The sequence below is a fragment of the Crocodylus siamensis genome, chromosome 4 (genome assembly GCF_052110815.1).
Source record: "Crocodylus siamensis isolate JL-2025a chromosome 4, ASM5211081v1, whole genome shotgun sequence".
Classification (NCBI taxonomy): Eukaryota; Metazoa; Chordata; order Crocodylia; family Crocodylidae; genus Crocodylus; species Crocodylus siamensis.
The window spans coordinates 172,423,359-172,447,210 of record NC_143398.1 but is presented as its reverse complement, the minus strand read 5'-3'; the positions used below and the strand labels follow the sequence as shown (position 1 = coordinate 172,447,210).

General features: G+C 42.1%; 1 protein-coding gene across 13 annotated transcripts in view; it reads left to right on the top strand.

The window, feature by feature from the left end:
• IKZF2 (IKAROS family zinc finger 2) overlaps positions 1 to 23,852 on the top strand; it is a 133,302-nt gene that overhangs the window by 73,269 nt on the left and 36,181 nt on the right. The window lies entirely within an intron of this gene.

Below are 23,852 nucleotides of genomic sequence, written 5' to 3'. Positions count from 1 at the left end.
TCTGGTGAAGCTGGCTTCAGCAAGAATGCTGGCATGTATGTGGTAATCTTCCCACTTAATGTGGAGGCATTGTTGGTGATACCTCTTTAGGCTCCTTGAGATGCCGACAGTAGGTCACCCAAATTTCACTTCTGTAAAGGAGAGTGGGGATTATGGCTCCATTGTAGACCTGGATTTTGTTGTCTGTCTTTACAATTCATTGTACGTTTCATGTCTGCACCAAGGAATCTTAATAATATAGAAAGTTTTTTGTTAAACTTTAGTTACTTTTGGGGTTGAACTGTGCCTTATTATTAAGCTGTAAACCAAGGTAGCTACAGTAGCCCTAGAGCACTGATTCTCGACTTTCTTTCAGGTTGCACACCCCTTTTTAACCTTGTTATACTGTGTTGTAGCCCTATGATTCCACATTATGGATAACTTTTTTTTAAAATAGAAAAAAAAGAATAAAAATATTTTATGCCATTATAATTGCACTGTAAAAATTCTAGCAATTTAAGAAATAACAGAGAATCGTTCTTAATTTTTCCCCTTCTTTCCTTCATTTATAGTTCCCCTTTCCCTTCCTCTGCTTCCTAGTTCCCTATAAAACACCGAGTCTCAACTTTTTTAGACTCAAGGCACCTGTCTGTAATTTCTGTGGATTGAGTAGCACCTCACTTGAAAAACTATTTTATTATAAGGCTTACCTCCTTGCAGAAGAGGTAGGCAGTTCGGGGTAGAGGAGTGCTATGCAGAAGGAGCCTGAGCCTGACCTTTATTTGCTTATCTTCTCATGCCTGAGCCTGCCTTTATCTCCTCACACTTCCTGCAAAACCCTTCAAAGGATCTCAAGGCACCCCAGGGTGCTCTGGTACGCTGGCTGAGAAGCACTGCTCTAGCAGTTTGTTGCATGTTCCCAGAGGTACGTGTGCCCCAGTTTGAGAACCATCATTATAGAAGGTTAAAGGGAAAGCAGCAGTTGTAATCCCCTTGCAGACAGCATAGTCTGTCTGCAGCCTTATTGCTGAAATAGCTCCACCTGTAGTCACAAATCCCTACTTGGCCTTCCTTGAAGAATCTTATACTATTGGTTGTCCGCAGCTCCGGCAATATTTAGGGCCATGCCTGTTTCTTCTGGCCCCTGTCAAGAAATCAGGGGACCAGTTTACCTGTACTCCCTTCACATTTACTGGTAGATGAACTAGGCAAAAACAAACCTTTTTAACAACTGAAAAAACTGAATAACATGAAGTGTCTACCCTTGCCCTGTCCTGCTCTCCCAAGAATGTTCAGCAAGTTTGGTAAGCCCACTCATAGAAGCTTGTATTTTAGTTAGCGTTTTGAGCTGAGATTAGAAACTGATTTATCTGTAGTATTACAAATGGACTTTCTTAAGGAACTATGAATGTATGTAATTGAAGTGCAGGTACAGACAGAAAATGATTGTGAGAGGGTCATCCTAACACTTCCTATCTTATCTTCATTTTGGTTACTTCTAAAAGCATTGCAGCAGGGTCAGCATCACTTCAGAAGACTTGAGGAACTTACACTCTAATAAAACCGTAATTTGTTTTGTAGATACAAGGTTGATTTTTGCATTTCTAAGAACTGGAAAAGACCTATACATGGAAACTTCTCCATGCAGATAGATTCCTGTGTGCACAGGGATCCTCATTGGACTGGACAGGACAGACAGGAGGGGTGAAGAATTCACTCACTGCAGTCTCATCTTTAGATGGTTGTTTTAGACTTGTCACTGTACAGATTTAACATGAGTCAGTGGCAGGAAGTACCTGTGGAGCTGTGTTGTACATTTCACACATCAGCTCTTCTGACCCTAACCACACTTTAAACTAGAAATTTAGTTTAAAAAAAAAATTAATACTTAAAAAAAAAAAAATGAATCTTGGCATAAAATAACCCACATCACAAAGCATGAACATCTTGGTTTGAGATCATTTTCATAATATGAATATAGATATTGTTACCTAGATATAGATACAGATTGGTCATATTTCCTGTATGAAAATATATATTATATATCTTATGTGAGGATGAGATTTTTTTTCCCTTCGGTGTGGGTTTTTCAGGTGTCTAAACTGCTTATGAATAAAAATGTTACTGAATGTGTGTTCCTAAATGACTTGGTTAGGCTTGAAAGTCTCACCTTTTTAGTTTCAAATTTCAGCTTCACTTGGAAAAAAAAAAAATGTCAAATCCTAATAAATTATCTGTATGGAGGTTCAGGAAGAACAGGTAAATTTTCCTATAGTACATTACAGTCCAGTTCCTAAAGTGGCTACTACTGACAAAGAGCTCAGAATCTTTGAGTGTGCCACCCATACCTGGAATAAGTGTGGACACAAGTATATGTGCTGATGTGCGTCTGGTTCTTCAGTGTAAACTATTGGAAACTGGATTGCCTGGCATGTACTTGCATACTTGAGCAAGAACATAGATATGCATAGCCATGGAAATGTACCAAAACAGTACTTTTTCATGGTAATAAATTCTTGTTAATAGTGATCCAGAAGCAGATGTTGAAGATCTAAAAGATCTGTTACCCTTTATGGTTAGGGACAGACATTACACATAAACTGGTTTAAACCTGTAACAGAACAGATGTTCAGTGCACATAAACCAGTTGGAAAATGCCTAAAACTGGTTTGAGATAAACCTGGTTTAATGTAGTATCAGACTTAACTGATTTGAGTCAAACCGGTTTATGCAATGTCTGTCCAAGACCCCATTGCTGGTTTAAGTTAAACCAGACACCCCCAGCATCCCAGTATGCTCGCTGGGCTGGGCTGGGCCGGGCCAGGCTGGGCTATCTGTTCCACAGCAGGGCTGGCCCCTTTCCTGTATTCCCTTGCTGCAGCTCTAGAGACTTGCAGGCTGCTCCCCACCTCCCCTTCACCACTTCCTGCTAAACAGGAATTCCTCCCTCTTCTCTGCCTTGCTGAGATATGTCTGCATATTTGCTAGCAGACCACATGATGGCTACGGTCCATGCTGTGGCACACAGGACAGAGGCAGAATCAACAGGTAGCTGGTAATGTCCCTCTGTTGTTTTCTTAATGGGGTGATGAACGCTGAGTTAGGGGTGATAAACACTGTGTTATCAACTCCCTGCTGGGCTGGTCAGAAGGGGGATGTACCCCTCCCTAATCAGAGCATCCTGCCAGGGCCTGGCCACACCCCCCTCAGCTCAGCACTATAGAAGGGAAGGGAGGGCTGCTCTAGCACCTCCCGGCTTCTAGCCTAAGCCATTGCAGGCATGTGCCTGCATGTCTGGGGTGCCTGTACAGTTACAAACTGATTTAGCCTAGCCGGGTTAGACTAACTTGCAAAGATTGAATCAATTCAGGCTCAGGCATTTTGAATGTCTGTCCCTACCCTATAGAATCTTTGCCTCTGTTCCTATCCCTAGCCATAAAAGGAATATACGATAGGTGAAATACAGATATAAGAGAATGAACATGATGATTACACAAGAGGACCACAATCTGACCTTAATCTGGTGTGTGTATGTATATGAAATTATATATATCTGAAATATACATTATATATAATATGTAATTATGTGGATTTCTGTACGTGATATATGTATCTAGGATGGTTTTTGTCATACTATTACAGATGCACAGAGACATACACACACCAGAGTTTTTGGCAGCCAGTTTTGCACCAGGTAGACTTAGATTGTCACAATGATTTCCATCATTTGAGGACATGGCCCAAAACTGCAAAATGTGTGAATCACTAATTATTTCATCTTACACCTTTTTTCTTTTAAATTAATTTTAGTAAATAAAAGGATGCAATTAACTGAATTTCCCCCCCTGATTTTAACCTACTATTCTTAACAAAATTATTGTACAGGAAAATACTTTTTATTTAGTTAAAATCAATTTTTTTAAATATGGTTTTGGGATCACTTTTTTAACTAAAAATTGGGGATTTTTTTTAAATGGGAGAAAACCAGGATCCCTATTGATAACATGACATAGTTGGTTTCACTGTTTCTCCACTATTTTCAGAGGCGCTAGGGTCATTTTCTTTCTATGGATTTTTGCACAGCCAGAGACGAGAGAGAAACATTTCAAACAAATAGGAGAATGTTATTGTAAACATAAATTAGCAGCATCTCAGAGGCAGCTTTTTCCTTTCTTTATGCATTACTTTTTAAAATATGTTTTGGTTTTTTTTCTCTCTTGTGGTTCTCTTAGTGCTAAGAGGCATTAAGAGCCACGTTATAACACCCTTACTCCAACAGAGTAGTATTTTTTATGTACATAGTCCCACAGCAAATGGCTAGTAAAGTCTTACTTGGTATATGCATACTGGCATAGTTACGCTCTAAAAAACTAAGGATATTATCCTGAAATTATTTTTTACAGCGATTATTTACTTGTCCTGACATAGGCAGTTCTCTGTGGCTTCTGTGATTCCAGGAGAGAGATGACATATACACATTATCAATAATACCACGTATAGGAGTAGACTCATGCATAAGGCTTCACTGAGAATAGGCAGGGAACTAGGGACGATGAGAGGACTTCAGCAGGACTAATAGGTGTCTGTGGGATTGGCCCCATAGTCCCACATCTATATGATACCCATGTGACTCCTCTTGTATGTTCATGTAACAGTTAGGTAGACTTAGAGACAAATGTAGTTATTCCTAGACATCCACAAAATCATTGACAGAACTAGGAATAAAACAGAATTTCTAGTTTCCAGTCCCACATTGTCTGACTACAATATAAATATTCACTTTTCTGTACAGCTAACATCCCTACTAAAGACTTTAATAGGAAAGAAGAAAGGTCTTATTATTCAGGCACAGGAGTGGAAGCATTGTGATTTGGGTTTTTCTCTGATCTCTTCCATAAACTTAAGCTGTGACTTTGGGCACGTAACTTCTAGCTTAATTTCAGAGAGAAAAACCACATCTCCAGTTAAAGTGTCTTAGAGGATTGGGGGGAGGATAGGGGAAGAGGAAAGTGGATGCCAAGTAGAGAACCCCTTACATTGCTTGCCATTACTCAGAGAAGACCAAGGAGTTGGTGGATGCTGCTCTGATAAATCCTGTCTGGAGATGTTAGGAAATGATAGAACTAAAGCCTTGTCCTGTAGACTTTCTTCTGCCTAGTATTGTGAATAGCCAAGGCAGGTGGAAGGATTTTTGACACTTTGTGTTGCCACAGTGGAGTTGCCTCTTCTCCCTGCCTCTTAACTTTGCTCTGGCATGGGCAAGCTCCATCCCCTCTCTGCTCTAAGGCATGGAACATGTGTTTGCTTCAGCCACAGTCCAGTCCAGTGGTAGTGGCAGCTCCAGCTGAGTAACAGACCCTGGTCCAGAATTGCTGTGTTGTAGCCCCCAGCACCAGGCTGGGTTGGGGCCAGAGCAACCACATGCTTCGTACCCCAGTTTGGAATGGGAATGGAGCCTGCCTATACTGGAGCAAAGGTAAGTGGAGGAAGGGAGCTGGGGGTAGGATGGAGAGATGGGGGAAGAGGTGGAAGGAGGCAGGCACAAGGGAGGCAGGTAGAAGAGGTGTAAGTGGGTGGCAGACAGACAGTAGGGAGCTAGGTATGGGGGAGTACAGGGTAGATGCCATTATTGGCGGGGGGGTCATATTAAATTCAGGGTTGTCTTAGATTTGCGGTAAATATGGTAAATTTGTTTTTTGAAATTGGATGCCACTCAATTCACAAATCTTTTATGGAAGGATACCTTCAGTCCAGTGAGGAGTGCCTCGAGTCCAAAAAAGTTGAGAATCTCTGTTCTATAGTCTGATTTACAAAAGGCTGAGCACTTTCATCTCTACAAGTGAAGTCAATGAAAGGTGTGTTTTGAAAGATAGAAAGTATGAGATAATCATAAGTACTCTGAAGAGTTAGGGGTTTCAGAGTGATTACTCCAAATCAATGGACTCGCTGGACTTTAATCCTCTGTGCCTTATTTCCTTATCCATAAATTGGTGCTGACAACATTTCATCATCTCTCAAGGATTTTGGTGGAAAAATTTCTAGTGTTTGTCAAACCTTCAGACACAATAGTGATAATAACTATGGAAGGATGCCACGGAGGATATTGATAACGTTGTCTTCACAACAAGATTTAGATAGTATTCCATAAATAAGGCCTAAGGCACAGACCAAGAAGAAAACAAAATATTGAATTGCTGCTCATTTACTGAGGATCATGAATTCTGTGCACAGAATCTGGACTCAAAAAAAAAAAAATGCTGTGTGACCACTTAATTAAAGACCCATTCATACTGACTATGCATAAAGGGAGCAAATTTAAGGTTGTACAAGCAACCTTAATCCTGGCATTTCCTAACTTTTGAGTGCTTGACTAGTTCTTTTATTTTAAGGTATGTTTTTTGCATGTGTAATATATATATAAAAAGTCAAGTTTTACTATTCATTTTTCTTTAAACTGCATAGTCAGGTAACTTTTTTTTTTCCACAAATACTCATTCCCTTCCCTCCCCCAGCTCCCAGTAAATTTAAAGTCTGCTTCCAAAGTATTTCTTAACCATTTTAAAAGTTATTATTTTTTCCCTGGTTGCCTTTAACAAATATTTGCTTTTTTCTCCCCTTCCTGTATTGCACTTGAATGCTGGCTTGTTATTGTGGAGCTATTGAATTGCACTGAACTAATGGCATCATTTTATTTACAAAAGAAAAGCAGTGAAGCAATTATTTGAAAAAGCAAGACAGAAAAAAAATCATGATCTTAGCAAAATATGTGCAGCGTACAAGACAAAAGACATGTCTTATTAAGAGGCTTACCAGCCATGGAAATGTCTGTTTAAGAAAAAACTGTTTTCCTATCCTGTTTTACATTTCTGGGTTCCACGTATCTTGCTTATAAACTGTATGTATATGTTGGTGAACATTTAGCCATACTAACAATCCCACTGAAGCCAGTGGCTAAGTAGAGACATTCAAAAAGCCCAAGACAGAAATGATCCAAGTTTTTCACATTTGACTCTAAGTGCCCTAGGTTAGGTCAGAAGTGAACAGAACAGAGCAGACCTATGCTGCTTGGTAATGAGGCGGGGAGGGGTAGAATCATTTTGCCTGCACTGGCTGAGGCTAGCAGGTTGGGGACACTCCTACACACCTCCCAGCATGCCCTTGTGGGCTTTCTGGGCTGCCAGAGACTAGGGGTGTGTGAAGCAGGCAATATTAGATTCAGATTTGGCCCGATTCAGGACAGTGATTTGATTTGCTTATTCGGATCACTGTCCCAATTTGATTTGACTGAATCTGAATCTGAAGATTTGATTCTAATTCAGAGAAGCAGCAATTTGGCCATAGACACAACTTTATACGTTTTTCTACGTACCTCAAGGTACCAGGCTCAGCTTGTAAAAGCTGAGATGGCGGGGTGGATGAAGCATCCCACGGGAATGCAGGGGGCGTTCCATGCATGCTCGGAGATGGACCTGGAAGTGGACCAAAAGTAGTTCCCGTCAGCTACGGGGGACCTGGGTGCCCCCCCCCCGCCCCCAGACCCAGGAGGCACCAGTTGCCGAGCTGGGGGGCGGGAGGTCCACTTCTGATCCATTTCTGGGTCCCCCGCCGAGTGCGTGGGGAAACCACCCCCTGCGCTCCCATGGGATGCTCCATCCACCCCACCGTCTCAGTATACATGAGGCATGCCTCCTACCTCGAGGTACATAGAAAAAACATACAAAGCTGTATCTATGACTGAATCATCAAATCTCTCTGAATCGAATTGGAGACTTTTGATTTGATTCGGGAAGATTAATGGGTCTTGGGATTCAAAGATTCAGCTGCTGAATCGGGCCAAATCTCCACGGAATAGAATCAGCAACTGAACCTTCGCACAGCCCTACCAGACGCTACCAAGTGGAGCTGAACCAGGGGGCCATGACTGATTTGACTACCAGGCCACCACTGTTTGTTTTGTTTTGTTTTGTTCTGTTTCCCCCCCCCACGCCCTGGTGCTGTCAGCCACAGGAATTAGCAAAGAATTACAGATTTGTGCAAGCTGAAGAGAAGAGAATCGTAGACAAGCAGGTCTAGAAAGGACCTCCAGCAGTCAAGTCCAACCCCCTGCCTGAGGCGGGTTTAGCCCTATCCAAACCATCCTGTACAAGTCCGGACTCTTAATTCTACATAAGACTGCCCTTAGCCCTGGCCCTGGGGTTGCCAGAGGAAAGGCAGCTGGAAGCAGCTGGTTCAGCAAGCAGCAGAAAGCTCTGGTTTTGTTTTCTGACTTGGGGAAGAGGTAGGTGAAGGGCCTGTGTGTGGGGCTTGGTTCTGGCTGCTCCCTGCTGTGGACCCAGTGCCCTAGTAACTTAGTTTCTTATCTGCAGCTTCACAGCTCAAGGCAGCAGTGAACAGGGGCCACTGGGCAGCAGAGAGCATCTCTGCCTCATCCATGCTGTACTGTCCAGGAGACGCTGATGCTTTCATGCTCTGGGGAATCATTGTGGGGCAGCTCCACAGCTAGAAGCCAAGGGAGGAGTGAGCAGCTGGGGGTGGGGGGAGTTTACTGGACAAGCAAGGGATTTAGGCTGGCCTGGGGATGCCTAGGCACCATGAATCAGGCAGGGGAGCCCATCTGCCCCATCTCCTGGGAGCCGTGATGGGGACTGGAGGTGCCTGTTCTGCTTAGATCTGCTGCATATCGGGGTGGGGAGGGGAGAGGGGTGTGGGGCAGGATCACTTGGGGCTAGGCTGGGTATATGCATGCTCATCTGGTACGGATGAGAGGCTTGAATATGGTGAACTGAAGTTTAATGTCTGCCTGCAGCTGGTGGCCCACCAGGTTGGACATCTTGGTGATTTTAGCCCAGGTTCTGGCACAGGGCAATGCAGATTGCATTGTAGCAACATTCCTTCTTGTTACTGAAGCCCCATGCCCTACCAAGCACCAATGGCAGTGTCACAGGAAGGCATTGGCTGCAGCTCTACTCCTTGCCCTGCCCCACCCCACTGTGCCATGGCCCCACCCAGCCCCACACACACAGGGCACAGTATCCCACAGCTGCTGCTTGCTCTGCCTGCCCTGCCCTTCCCTTGTGCCACTGCCTGCAGTTTGCCAGAACTCATAAGGACCTTATGCTTCGTCCTGCAGTGTGCTCCCTCCCCTGCCCAGGGACATTGTAAAAAGATAGGAAAATACTGAGCTTCAGATGCTCCGTTCCCCTCCTCCCCCTCCCTGCTCCCCAGACCCTTCTTTCCCTGCTGGCTGCAGCTAATAGGAGGTAGAAAGCAGGCTGACTCAGTTTGGTGACAGCAGCCCAGGGGCAGGCGCCCTGGATGCTGGGCCAGAGCTGCCAACCACAGCCAGCCTCACTTCCATGCAAGATGGGGCTAGCGGGGGGCTGCAAGGGTGCCTGGGATGCTAGCAGACAGCATCTAACTTGAGCTGGTAAGGGATCTGGTACAGAAGTTCAATAGATTGATCTAAGCTCAATGACTTGGGTCTGATACCACATTGAACCAGGTCTATCTTAGATCGGGTTCCGCCATTTTTAAATGAGCCTATGTGCATTGAACTTCTGTTTGGTTCCAGGTGTAGGCTGGTTTCCGATTACTTATACCAATTTGTGTAATGTCTGTACCTGGCCAGTGGGTCTGTTAGTACTTTTCGGGGTAAAAGAGGACTCTCCAGTCCAGCTTTCTGTGAGAACCAGGTAAACGGGTAAAAGTTGTAGAATCGAATATACGGACTCCTAGAAGAGCCTCATTCTGCCTTTATGGCTGACCCAGTATGAGTTTGGGCCAGGTATCTTGCCTTTTGATTTCTCAGTTGTGCAGGCAGAAAAGTGCATAACCAAACACAATGCTGGAAAAGAGAGACTGGGGCTGAAATCATGTACCTACAGAAATCAATAGGAGTTTTGACTTTAATGGAACCAGGTTTTCTCCTTTTTTCATGCATATAAATAGATTATGAGTGTGGAAGTTAACCATGAGCTGAGGGGCAACTTAAAATAAAGGAAATGTATGTTAAATGGGAAGGGCAAGTTTGTCTTAAGCTAGTGCTTTGAGGATGTGTGATGAGCTACTGAGAGCCTATTCTGATGTTGTAATAGTAGCAGCTGTTTTTACTGAGTACTGCTTCTGCAAAATACAGATCTTTATCTGTCTCCCTGTTTTGTTTGTGTAGATCCTATTCAATTTAGATTGAATCTAAAAATTCATTACAAATCTCTTGTAATGAAATATTATTTTACTTTAAAATTTGTTTATTAGCTTTCAAACTTGTAAACACTGTTAATCTGTGGACAGTATTAGGATGTCTGCTGCTTGCAATATTATTTTCCTTCAGTTCTCTCTGTGTCTAGAACCCCAAATCATAGTTTTTTTCTGTGTACCTGGCTCTCTGTCAAATTTTGAAATGAAAAGTTAAAAGTATTAAAGTGTGTGTGTGTGTGTGTGTAAAAAAAAAAAAAAAAAAAAAAAAAAAAAAAAAAAACCATTATGGGGATTGTTGTGTTAAAGCCCGTCACCTATAGGGATCCTAAGGAGAATTGCATTCTGGGGTAGAGAGCCAGCACCAATGTTCATGTGCCACGTGTCCCCCATGTGAGCTCAATTTGGAAGGTTTATCTAATTCAGGGGTGGGCAAAATGGGGCCTTTGGGCCGCATGCGGCCCACCAGGTCACTTTATCTGGCCTTTGGGGACCCTAAAAAATTTAGAAAGTTAATTTTTATCTGCCCCAGCTTCCTGTCATGTGGCCTTCGATGCCCTGCCAAAACTCAGTAAGCAGCCCTCCGCCCAAAATAATTGCCTGCCTCTGATCTGGCATGGTCTCTGTATATGATTTTCATCTTTAAAGCACGTTATGATAAGTATTTATAGCATAAGAAGTACATAGAAAGAACAGCCAGTATGTGCTCACAAGTATCTCAATACAGAACTTTGGTCAAATTGAGTTGTTCTTGTTGAACAAGAAAATTGCCCAGGACACTGCCATTAGCCTCCATTGTGCTAGCATTTTTCTTGTCTTTTCTTTTCTTTTTAACTCTCTTCCAAGAAGGGATCCAGTTTCACCCAAAACAGTAAGCCAACACGTTCTTTTAATTGTGCCTTTGAAAAGATTAACGTTCTTAAAGGTTCCTTAATAGCTACAGAAGTTATGAATCAATTGCCAGCTCTTAAACCCGAGAATTGTTTCTTACAGATAAGACAGATAAATAGTAGAAGTGGTCTTGGCAAGTGGGGGCATTGTTTCCCAGACTTATGAATCACTTGCTTTCTGATAAAGATGAATATCAGTTTAAAAAAACCTCATGCCTATTTAGTGACAAGGAGGGAGAATTTTTTTCAAATACCCAAGCAATATCTAAACTTTCTAAGAAACAGGATCCTGCTCATAAACTGGGATTTCCTGGCCTTTTGGGGGCTAGCTATGCATCAGCCTCAGCTATCCTGCAGAAGGAAGGGCATTGTGTAGGGGAATGGAAGAGAACAGCAGCCTTTGCACAAAATGCAAGTTATTTTCGCTTACTGCCTCTGGGAGCTGCTCAGTGAACTGAGGATGCTGAGTCAGATTTCTTCTATGCCCCGTTTTGCTCATTAAAAAGGCTAGTTATGGCTTGCATTGGGGCTGGTTGATTCCCAAGGGCTACCTGCAAATTAGCTGAATGGAGAGGCACTCTGCTTTGTCACCAGCAGGTCACGCCTCACCTTGCACCTGTCCTCCCTTCCTTACACCTGTTATCTATGCCAGGATGTAGTAGAGTAGTTTGTGCAGGAACAGTCTTTGCTAGCTTTATACCAGTTGACAAACTTCTCTCCTACCCCTGGAGAATTCTCAGTTTGGCAACTGCAGCCAGATTCTTACTGTCTTACACTGTTCAAGAAGTAAACAGGCCATAGCTAAAATAAGATATCTGTCTTTCTGACCCTTTTTGCGATTACATTAAGTTACTGTTAAACCAACTCTTTGGGTAGAAAAATCTTGGGCCTGATTCACCGCTGGGTTGTAACAATTTTATGTCAGCGATTTTTTTTTTTTTTTTTTTTTTTTAAACCTAAGGTGGAGGGGGGGGACTGTTGACTTTTGTAAAGCAATTTAAATCTTCCTCTTTTGTGCATTTATTTTGCCTCAGTATGATAAGTATAATTTCTATGGCATCAGAGGCAGGTGAATGTGTTCCAGTTCTTAGTTTTAGTGCAGTGTTCTCTCAAACACCATATCTATTGTGTCCTCCTTTTTTATGGCTTTGAATTTCTTCCTAATATTTACCTAAAATATCACTTGCTTAGTTTCGGATTACTGTTTCTTGTAATCTCATGTTCTGTAACTGTGAATAAGTTTTTTCCTCTACTTAGGTTGTAACTTGGATAGCATTAATGGACTATAATTAGGTCCCTCTGAAGCCAGTCCTTTTTATGAAATATATCAATTCTTAGGATCATAAAATCATAGAAAACTAGAGCTGGAAAGGACCTTCAGAGGTTATCTAGTCCAACCCCCTGCCAGAGTCAGGTTCATCCCTGTCCAAACCATCCTATCCAAAACCATTGTTTCCATTCTCTTCTATCTGACATGCCAATCATGTTATCCTTGTTGTTGCCCGATTCTGAGTTTTCGCCACTTATGTATTTTCTTCCTATGAAGTGAGAGAGCAAAATGGGAAGCTGTGTCCTGGATGGGTTAAATGCTAGGCTGAGGCTAAGTCAGGCATGGGCTTTTCCTGTGACCATAGGCAAGTTGTACAATCTATTTTCTGCCACCGTTATCCATCTGTAAAATAAGGATACTAGCACTTCCCTACTCTGCAGAGGCAGTGTGAAGACAAGATATGTTAATGATTGAGAGGCATTAGGATACAGAGGTAATGAAAGGTCATATAAGGGATTTCCAGCGTTGGTTGCACCACAGATATGTAGAGCTGTGTATTATATAAACATCCTGTGCGCAATAGTGAAATGAGTTGATTACCAGGTGAAAGGAATTATAACTTCATACTGCTATTCTAGCTTTATACCCTGATAGCTCTCAAAAACAGTGGTAAAGTTGGTTATTAACATTCATATTTACCAAGTAGGCTGCACTTTTTTGTTTTGAAGTTGCTTTTGTTTTCACAATAATCATGTACTGGTTCAAGTAATCAAGTACATATATACTCCATGAATGCCACTTTTGAGAACTGGAAAATGGAATCAGAAGAATCTAAGGACCAGTATGATCTACAGGTGATTATACTGTTGAAGTTAATAGAAGTCATGGGGGCTCAACACTTTGTAAAATTTGGGCCCCTCTTTACTTAAATGCCTCAAGGTTAATTTGTTTGCTGGTTATTAAGCATTTATTTCTATGCATGCAAGACCCAACTTGCAAACACAAGAACACTGGTGGGAAATGGAGCGCTTAGTGTGAACTGTGTATCTTTATTTATGGGCCCAATATGCAATGGAGAAATTTTTAGCTAGCAGACTTGGGACTAGAGATTCAATGATATTTAGGTACCCCAGTCCTCTAACGCTGGCTGTAGAGACCCATGTTTACAACTCTAGAATTTTGGGGGCCAGTCCTTGGTGGCAACCAAGATGAACACTCCTTGCACAAGTTTTGGATTTAAATGCTCAAACCAGCATGTTTATAAGCTAAAAAAAAATAAAAAAAATTCACGATTTAAAATGCAGAATTTGCATGTCCTGTAAAGGGACTTTCTTTGGAAACTGAGCTTCTTACTAAAATTGCTGGTGAATTTGAGGAGGGTAGATTGGGGTGAGAGGCAAAATTCTGCCACCCCAGAGACTGCATATCAGTCTGTAGGTGATTCTGCAGAACAGGCAATCCAAGGTAGCAGCTATGAACTTACCCCTGTAGTTGAAGTTAAAACTTTGTTTTCACTTTACATAAGCAAAGCAGAACAGAACTAAGATATATTCTTTACTATACAGTCCATCTGAGCTGGCAGACACTGCAGCCATCTTGAAAGCTGAAGTGACTTTTTGGTTTTCAAGGAGTCGAGCCTTTTTCAACATTCTTTGTAAGAAGCAAATTCATTTGATGTCTAGGATTTGATGGTTCTTCCCTGTAAAATCCTTCCACTTAGGAAAGTAGGGTCTGAATCTGACCCATTTGGGCCCATCTCGTTACTATTACTTACTAGCATTCTATGGGACATTGTAAACTGGGGACCAGATACAGGGTGGCATCTCTGGTAGTGTGCAAAGCTACTAAAGTGAGAGAGGTATATTTGTGATCCCAAGGGAAACCAAGAGGGACTGGAGAAAAAGGGTAATCCACTTTGTAACTCAGATTTCAGCAAAACCGGAGGAGGCTCTACCGATTTATTCTCCTGTGCAACCTGTTTGAACTGACTCAGGGATAAGGTGCTGATGAATAGCACTAGAACATGAAAATTAGTATCTTGGGGTTTTTTTACAATAAATCTGTGAGCCTTGTTTAATTCCCTCTCATTATACATTTCCCTCATGTTACATATATATAACTATGTGGGAAATGCAATGAAACTTACCCTTGAAGTTTCCATTGGAGAAGACTGTGTTTTCACTGTGTTTGAAATTATCTGGCTATAATCCCATTTACTGTTTGATCTGAGTGTGAACTTTCCCCACCCTACGCCCCACCTTTCTTCCTGGAGGTAGTTGATAGAGGTTGATTATGATGAGGATTACACAAGAGGTGCCAGTTGTACACATTTTGCATAACTGTGCTCTGCTTATTTTAGACCTAGTGCACCAAGTTCTCTTCCGTGCTTTGCAACAGAAAGGAGAGATTCGTATCTTCATTCCTTATGCAACTGCCCAATTTGAAATGTGACAGGAAACGCATGGTTGTGACATGCCAACCTACACAATTATCCATATACTTATATAGGTTTGCTTTCAGAAAAACCATCTTGTAAATCATAGTCCTTCTCTGTATTAAAAATTAGGCTACATCTGTGATTATTCCCTGACAGCAGCAAAGATGACACACCCTGAAGTACAAGATGATAAGAAGAGCTTGTATATCAGCCAGCATGGTACAGTGTCCAACCCTGTACACTTTACCCACATTCTTATCCAGAAAAAGGTGATTTTCTTGTGAAATGACTGTATATTTTAGCTATTTTGGATAAAGGGTAGTAGATGAGTTTCAGACTACTTTTCATCATTTCTCTTTACTGTTATGGTGAGGTAGGTCAAGCTTGAACAGTCTTTCTGTTCTCCAGGAAGATATTCATGTGGTTAAAATAATGAACTTACATTTTGATACCTGTAATTCTTGATTCTGCCATCAACTCTGTATGACCTTGGCCAGGACACTTAGGCCCATATCTTCCAAGGTATGTTAGACTGTAAACACATCTTTCATTTGAGGCAGTCACAGTTGACCCCAGTCAAAACTAGGGACAAAAAAGGAAAGCTTTTACACACACTCAGCCCTTCCAATTTGCATTACATTGCTGATCCTTTGACAGGATTGTCCCTGGAATGAATGGCAATTAACTTGCTATATGGTCTACCTAGTTGGTAAGATGTTCAGGGTATACAGTCCCTTATAGTACCCAGCAGAATGGGACCCTTTTGTCTTTTTGAAGCCTCTAGGGTGGCTGTACAACTATGCTGGTGTGACCTAGAAAAACTGTTGCTCCCTCGCAGGTCTTTGAGGGAGAGGGCGATACCAACACAGGTCTTTGAGGGAGGCAGGTTACTGAAGATTTTTAACTCCTTTTTGGACATAGAGTACGTGAAATGAACACATTGTTATGTGTGTTATTGATACAGAAAAGCTTTGCTATGATAAAATCTTGCTCACTTGGATATTCTTCATCTGCATGCATTTAGATCTTCTCCTTGAAGTCTGAGACTATAAGTGCAGCTAGGTTTGGCTAGAGGCGGCATGGCATTTTTTGTTTGTGTGATGGGTCTCTGCTGCTGAAATTTTCCAAGCAGAGCAAAAGCAGAATTTATGAATGATTTAATAAGGGCATAAGCAGTTAAGCATGATGATAACCATTGGACATCTTGCCCTGATACATCCCATGTTAACACATTTCACATCTCTTGCATGAGGAGTGCAAGCGTTTTGAGTTTCTTTCAAGGATGGCACAGCAATCTATATCCCTCAGCTACCAGAAATGTTTGTGAAACTTCCCTGTATCCTTTCCTCTTTCTGAACGGCTGAGTCTGCAGGACTGGCATGCATGGAACTCTCTGGCAATGTGGTGAGGCTGCTTGCCAGCTGCATTACTTTCTGGATCCAAAAGAACACGTCATTTCTCTCTTTTGTGTAAATCTCCACCCTCTCTCTTTTTATTTTTCCTTCTTGAGCCGTGTAGGTGAGTCACAGAAACCTGCCCATCCACAACCTGTTCCTTCTTGCCAAAGCTTAGAACAGCGCTCCTGAATCTTGTAGGTGTCAGGAATAGGTTATGAAAACAAACTGATGTAGATGTGTCTGCATGCTATAAACAAAAATTAAATATACGGTAAATATACCATCTAAAATGTGATCCTAATAAAGAGAGATTTCTTTTGTTGGAGGCATTGTAATCTGAATTTTCATATATATCTTTACTCTCCTTACTGCATAAAAATATCAGTGTGGAATGTGGAAATAATTTATGGCTAATGTAAAGAAAATTTATGGTGATAAGAAATTTAATCTTAACTCTACTACATCTTAAAAGCAGTAAGAAGAAGGGAAATGCCTAGAGAAGAGGATGAGTTATTTACTGAAGCCTTTTTAACAGAATAATTGAGATTCTGGTCTCATTTATGGCTGCACAAATGTGGAAAAAAGATCAACTGAATTAATAGAATTACTCTGGCTTGACATCACAGTTGTGCCACCAGTCACACGCATTCAAAGATCACAAGTGGGATCCCCAGAATTGTAAGACTGACTGAGAATTCATCAGTGTTAATGGTCATAAATTGTTATGTTTAAAGTTTGCAAAATGGACATTATTCCACAATCACCTGAGCTAAACACATCCTTAAAAAAGAGAGAGAGAAAGAGAAAGTAAGAGAGAATGTTGAGCTGTAACCATATTCATTTGCCTCCAAGAGCTGTAACTTTAAGGAGAACATTGTATGTTAGCAGACTTGCAATAAAATCTCAGTATTTGGCAACATTGTACAATCAGATCTTTTTCAACATTGGTAGTTAAACTAAACATAGGGAAAAAACTCTAAGGCTACATTTTCATTATAATGCATAGAATGAAACTGCTTGATTCCAGTAAGTTGATCATTTCTCAATAATACTGCATGTCTAGACCTTTACCCATCTTTCACAGTGTATACGTCCACATTAGGCATACTGTGAAAACTTTATTTCCGAACTAGTTTCAGTGGTCTCACGTATCCATTTAGGATCAGTTTGTCCTTAAAGGTACTGATGAGCAAACCTCAGATTCCAAGGTTGGGCTCAGTTCAGATTTTCACTGAGCCCTTGTCTGAGCTATTCTGACCTGTAGAGTATATTTAAATTATTTAAGAGCAGGGTTTTTTTTCTCATGTAGATGCCACTAGAAATATGAGAACAGCTTTTCTAGTGTTGTTTTGGGGCTTTTATTGAAACATGGAAATGAGGGGACCTATGTGAGCCATCAAAAACCATGCAGATCTGACTGTAGCTTGCTTTTTCAAAAGCATGAAGATCTGAAGAAGGAGTTAGAAGTTCTTTTAATTTGTTTTTAAACCAATGTATCCACCCTTAATTATGGATTTTTATTGTCCATACTAGGGCTTAACGTTTGTTTCCAATATCCAGCCTTAAAGCTGTATTAACTAGTCAGCTAGGAATTCCTCCCTGGTGAAATGAATCCAAAGCCAGTATAGAATTGAGTAGAAAACAGGATACTGGCTCTTGCTGTAACATTGCACCAGTGATAAAAAGGGGCACATTGGGAAAAGGGTATATGTCTGGATAGCAATGTAATCTTCCAGGCCTCATTCAGTGCAACATATTGGCTTAGGTTACAGCGTCAGTGAGGTTTCTGCGTTATTTAACCACCGGTGCCAAATGAGTGTTCTGAATCCTTGAGCCCTCTCTCCCTAACTTCATGGAGAGAAAAAGACTGTCAGCTTCAGCTGCTATTATAAACTGTTGATAAATGAAAGCAATTTTCCTCTTATTTGTCTATCAAAGAAAAGAAGTACAAGCAAAGGCTTTGGCAGAGTAGCTAATTTTTCACAGAAAGAATGATACAGATTTATGTACAAATTACATGTGGCCCTCAGGCCCCTGGCGTGTTGCCTGCATAATCCTCAGTTCTGCAGAACTTGGATAAGACTTGGTTTGCAGCTAAGGAAATAAGGTGATGAAATAAAAATACCTAAGAACACAACCACCCATAGAAGACGGTATATGACTTAAATACTTTTCAAATTGGAGGAGTTAATACAGGGGACTTAGCGTAATCGCCTTCCCTGTTTGGTGCCAAGCACCTTTGGTTATTGATGTCAGTAGGAAAAAAGGTGCTCAGCTCCAGATGGAAGCAAGCCCTTGGTTTTAAACAGATTATCCTTGTTTTCTTTCTTGCCTCTCATTCAGTACTGAGTAGTCAGTTCTTACCACCAGTCAGACCATTATACCAGTCTCCATTGTCCACGTCTAGATTTTCAAATGAGATCTGTGGTGCTTTCTCTCATGGGCTAGGCATCACACACAAACCAGTGTAAGTGATCAGAAACCAGTTTAAACCTACAACGGAACGGAACTTTAGTGCACAGACCGATTTCAGAATGGCTGAAACTGCTTTACAATAGACCTGGATGGATCTAGTATCAGACTCAAGTCTTAGTGATTTAGCATCAGACTTATCTTAAGTGATTTAGATTAAACCAATCTATGGAACTTTTTTCCCACAACCCCTCCCAACTCAAGTTACTTTCAAGTCTTCCAGCATCCCAGGATGCTTTGTGCCTCCCCCACCAAACCCTACTCGCAGGTCAGGCCAGCTAGCCTCTGCCCTGCTGTCTGCTGTACCCAAACCCAAATGGCCCCACTCCTGGGCTGTCAGAGGAGAGGCAGAAAAGCCCCTGCTCCAGAGCCTAGCCAGCAGGGTGCACAGGGGCTGATGAGGGGGAAACAGGGCCTCCTCCACCCACACAGCATGCGAGGGGTCTACACAGCATGTGGAGGAGGGGAGGGGCGGGCATAATGGCAGGGGCTTTTTCTCCCTGCAGCCCAGCTTGGGGAGCACCCCAGCCCTGGTATCTCTGTCATAGGGGGCAGAGGTGGGAAGGGAAACAGAGCCCCCCTGCCCTGGCTATGGCCAGCTGGGGTCTGCATGGCATGGGGGGAGGGGGATATCCTGCAATGGGGGCTTTTCCCACAACAGCGCAGCTTTCCTCTGCCCCACAGCCTGTCTGGGTGATCACCCCTGTGTTGGACCCAGCCTCTCAGCCATGGGGGGCAGGGGTGGAGGAGCAACAGAGCCCCCCTGCCTCAGCCACAGTCCCCAGCTGGGGTCTGCACACCATGAGGGAGCCCCCCTGGCTCTTTCCCTCCACAGCCTGCCTTTCCTCCCCTTTCATCACAGGTGGGCAATCACCCTAGCCTTGCCCCCACACTAGACCAAGCTGCTCATCTATGAGGGGTCGGGGGGGGTAAGGGAACAGAGTCCTCCCCCCACCCCAGCCAGTCTCTGGTCTAACTTTTTAAGTTGGACAGAGTCCATATTTCATTCTGTGTTTGTGCAGCACCTGGGGTCCTGTTCCATGGGTAGGGACCCCTAGGCATTATAGTAATGCAAATAACATTTGTTATAATAATAGTATTTCTATTACGTAGGCACTGAATGGTCCCAATAAAAAGTGTCAGGGCACTGGAGTATCAGGTGCAGTAAAAACAGTGAAAGACTGTTTGTCTAGCCAAAGAGTTTAATGTCTCAACACACCAGTTAAAAATGACAGAAAGAAAATAAAAATTAATAGAATCATAATGCAAAGAGATAACAGGCACAGAGGTTAAATGACTTATCCTCTGTGCCATAGTTGGGACTTGAACTCAGATCTCTTAAATCCTTTTCTTATAATTTGTGAGCCTCTTTCCTCAGATTTGAAGAAAATAGTGATAGTAAAATAGGACTAGGTTTGCAAAAGGAACTTAAGTAGGCAGTGATCTATTTTCCTTCAAATAATAAAGAGTAAGAAGCATTACACTTTTTTCTTAGTCAAATTGTAATACACCCTTTTAAAATATACTGAAAAGAAATAAATACTTATGGATAGCTGTTCATTAATTTTTACCTCTGCTTGAATAAAGTCCATTACCAAATGTGGAGTTTAAGTCCTTTATTTTAACTTCTGTACTTCCATACAATACCCCGATGGGTTTGCCCATTTCCTTTTTTCTAACTTCTACCCTAACATACAGCCAAAACATTTTTTTCTTAATTCTTTTGATTTTAATCATGCACCTGTTTTATTTCCTTTTTGCATTATCCATTTCTCTTTTGAGGTTTGTAGTTTGAATCCATTTAGTGCTCATATTGCAAAACTAATTGCAAGTAAAATACTTCTCCCCCTCTCCCCACCTCCTGCAAACATTGATGTTTTAAAGAACTGCAAGTTCTCCAGAAGAACTGTTATTATTTATTATTTGTGCTACTGTAGAACTAGGAATGGTATTAAGGCTAACAGGAATTACTGCATTTTATTATCTGAAAAAGATTAATGTATCCCTGCTGTCAGACATAGGCACTTGATGTAGTGGTTTTCACTAGAACAGAGGCGATCTGGTGCCCGTGATTCATTTCTCAGGTAGTTAAAGATTCTGTCCCCCTTTAAAATATGTCTTCACTTTTTTTTGTTCTAAAAGGCTCTACAGAATTGGTCAGCTTGTTACTCCTAAAAGCTGATCTTGATTTTTCTTTCAAATGCTACAGTAGAAGATTGCTGAACAGCCTCAGTCTGGGGTCTTTTACTCCAGCATTGTGAGCAGTGTATAAATTCTAGCTCTTTTTGTCTGTGGCACCTGTACTCTGTCTCCTTACTCTTAAATAGAAGGTACCGATCCATACGGAATCCAGTACTTGTGGAATACTTTCCCAAATAAAGCTAGGGGAAGAGTTTTCAAAGACAGACTATTTATCAGGATCAAAGCATCAAGGAACTGTAAAAACAAAATGCCTGAAGTCATGTGTCCTGGGACTAATTGGAAGTACTGTGTCTTATTAAAATAGGAGCCCAAGCATAGGAAAGTTGCATACTGAGTTAGTAACTAATTCTCCCTTTAGAGACCGCAATTCCCAATTGGAACAAGAAACTGCTATGGATATTCCTTATTGTGCCAGGAGTAAGAGAACTCAAATTATTTCAGGTCAACCTTTCAGAGTGGCATTTTCAAAAATACTCAGTAGCGTTGGGCTAGGTTCTTCAGAAAATCTCTTATTTTTCTTAATCTCCCTGCTGTTTTGTTGGTATGTACGGCTGGGTGGTTTTTTTTGTTTTTGTTTTTTTTGGGGGGGGTTGGTCAGGTATGTTCACAGGCAGGAAAAAGATTCAAGGGTTAAGCTGTACATAGGTGAAGGGACAGTCAGTTTTCTGTCTAACCTTGTTTGACACGCATGGAAGCAGAGACAAAAATGAATTCTTGAGCAGCTGATATTTATGAAAGTAACTTGGCAGGGTAAACTGGCCTGTTCATGGGGTAGGGGTAAAATTGAGAAATAATTCTAGTGTCGGGGGACTCCACTAATTTCCTTGTTTGTCCTGTTTTTGAATGGAATACCAGTTTTGTTGGATGCTGCCCTTGATCAAAGTACATGAAAACTCCCAGATGCACTACTTAACAGAAACGAGGACCTGCGATTATTAGTCTTTCCTGTATCACTGTCACCTTCATGACAACTTGTTTTAATATTTTGTTTTACAAAACTGAATTTTTGACATTGACAAGAGCTGAGGAATCATAGCTATTTAATTGAAACCAAGAAAATGAAGATAGGTCTCGAGCACTGGTTGTCAACCTTTTTTTTTGTACCAGGACCCATTTATAAACATTGGCTAGTCCTGACCCACAGCCCCCTGGCCTTGCTGGTACCCCTCACCCTCCACCCACAGCCCCCTAGCCTTGCTGGTGGCTCTCATTTCCAAACCATAGCCGCCTGGCCCTGCTGGTGCCATCTACTCCCCACCCTCAGCCCCCTGGCACTGCTGGTGCCCTTACTCCCAAGCAGGTCCAGCCCCAGCATGCGCTGGAGGCAGAAGGCGGTGGCAAGGCCTGTGACACTCCCCTGCCCTGCGCTAGGGCTCTCACACCACGCCAGGCAGCCTGGTCATGGACCCTCCCACCACACAAGCAGCGTTTCCTGGCTGCTCCACATGCCACTGACCCAGCCACACAGCTCCTCCCCACCCACTTTTCCCACTGGAGGGGCAGGCGCCTTTCCTCCACCTCCATGACCTGACACAGCCTCAACACCCAGCTGCTTTCCCCCAGTGCTGCAGGTACCCACTCCCTCCCCAAGCCCTGGACCTCCAGTCCCCGCTCGCCTTACATTTACCTGCATCCAGCTGCTGGGGTGCTCCCATGACTGCCTGGCAGCGTGCATGTACACACAGACGCATGTGCTCCTCCTGCCTCCAATCACCCAAGTAGCTCATTGCAGGCTGGAATGCACAGCCTGCAAGGGGAAATGCATGCTTTCCTGTGTTTTCCTGAGATTTGCTCGCAACACTTTCAAATATTCTTGCAACCCACTTTTGGGTTTTGACTCATGGGTTTAGAAACAGTTATCTAGAGCTCCTGTTCTCCTAATCTTGTAATAGAAGAACAAGAGGATAGTCAATAATAAAAAGAGGTAAAGTCAAAACTAATATAGAGAAATACTTTCTCTGAAGAATGCATGATTAAGCTGAGGCCAAGAATTCAACAAGCTTTTGGGAATAATTGGGCATTCACATGCGTTTGAAGGTTACAAAAGTCATTGCTTTAAAAAGTGGAGAAAATATAAAACCACCTGAGTCAAGACTTCAGCCAGCCTCTAAGTGTGAGGGATCTGAATTAGACTCTCACAAGAGTCAGACTAACCCATATTTGCTTCTTGTGCTGTTTGTTGCTTCTCCCTCTGAGGCACTTGGTACTGGCCCTTGTCATATTGGTGTTGTTGCCTATGTGTCTGTTTTTGCTGGGCAGCTCCCAGATGCTCAATACTTAAGTACAAAAATATGTATGACAAATGCATTTATTTTATTGTTCCCTTCATATACTAATGAATTTGATATTTTTAACCTTTTTGCCATCACTATAATTAATTTTATTATGGAGTTCTTACCAAGCTAAAAATGCTTAGGCCACAATCATGCCATCTGTATTCACACTGGGTATTACCTTGTTTGATGCTGAAGTTAAAGAGCTACTTGTAAAGCATAGTACTACTTGGTGTGAATAAGGCTGACCAAATCTGGCCATTAACCTTTTCTGATTGATTTTTGGAACAACTCATTGCACAAAATGATAAGGATATTTTCTGTGGAGAATGTGGTAAAATATTTAAGTGATTCAGAATAAGGAATTACATTTTAAGTGGGAAAAAATAAAAGCTTATCTTTTCAGTAGATGTAAACTGACTCCAGTAGAACTACTCCAAAATACAACAGCTGAGGATCTGGCACAGAGCCTACATTTTGTTTTACGAAAAGAGGTGGGTTAGGGGAAAAAGGGGGAAAAAAAGTCTGTCAAGGGAGTGTTTGTCCAGCAGCATTCCTGATATGAACTGAGGATTCCACACCCTGCATTGCGTGCATGAGCAGTTCATCTCCATTTGGGATCAGTCAAAGCAAACCTTCGCTTGCAGGTGACGTAAAAAACTCCAGCCAGCTCCTTAAATTCCTTTGAGCTGTGGGACTGTTAATGCAGACAAGAAAAATGAGACAATCAAAACTCCC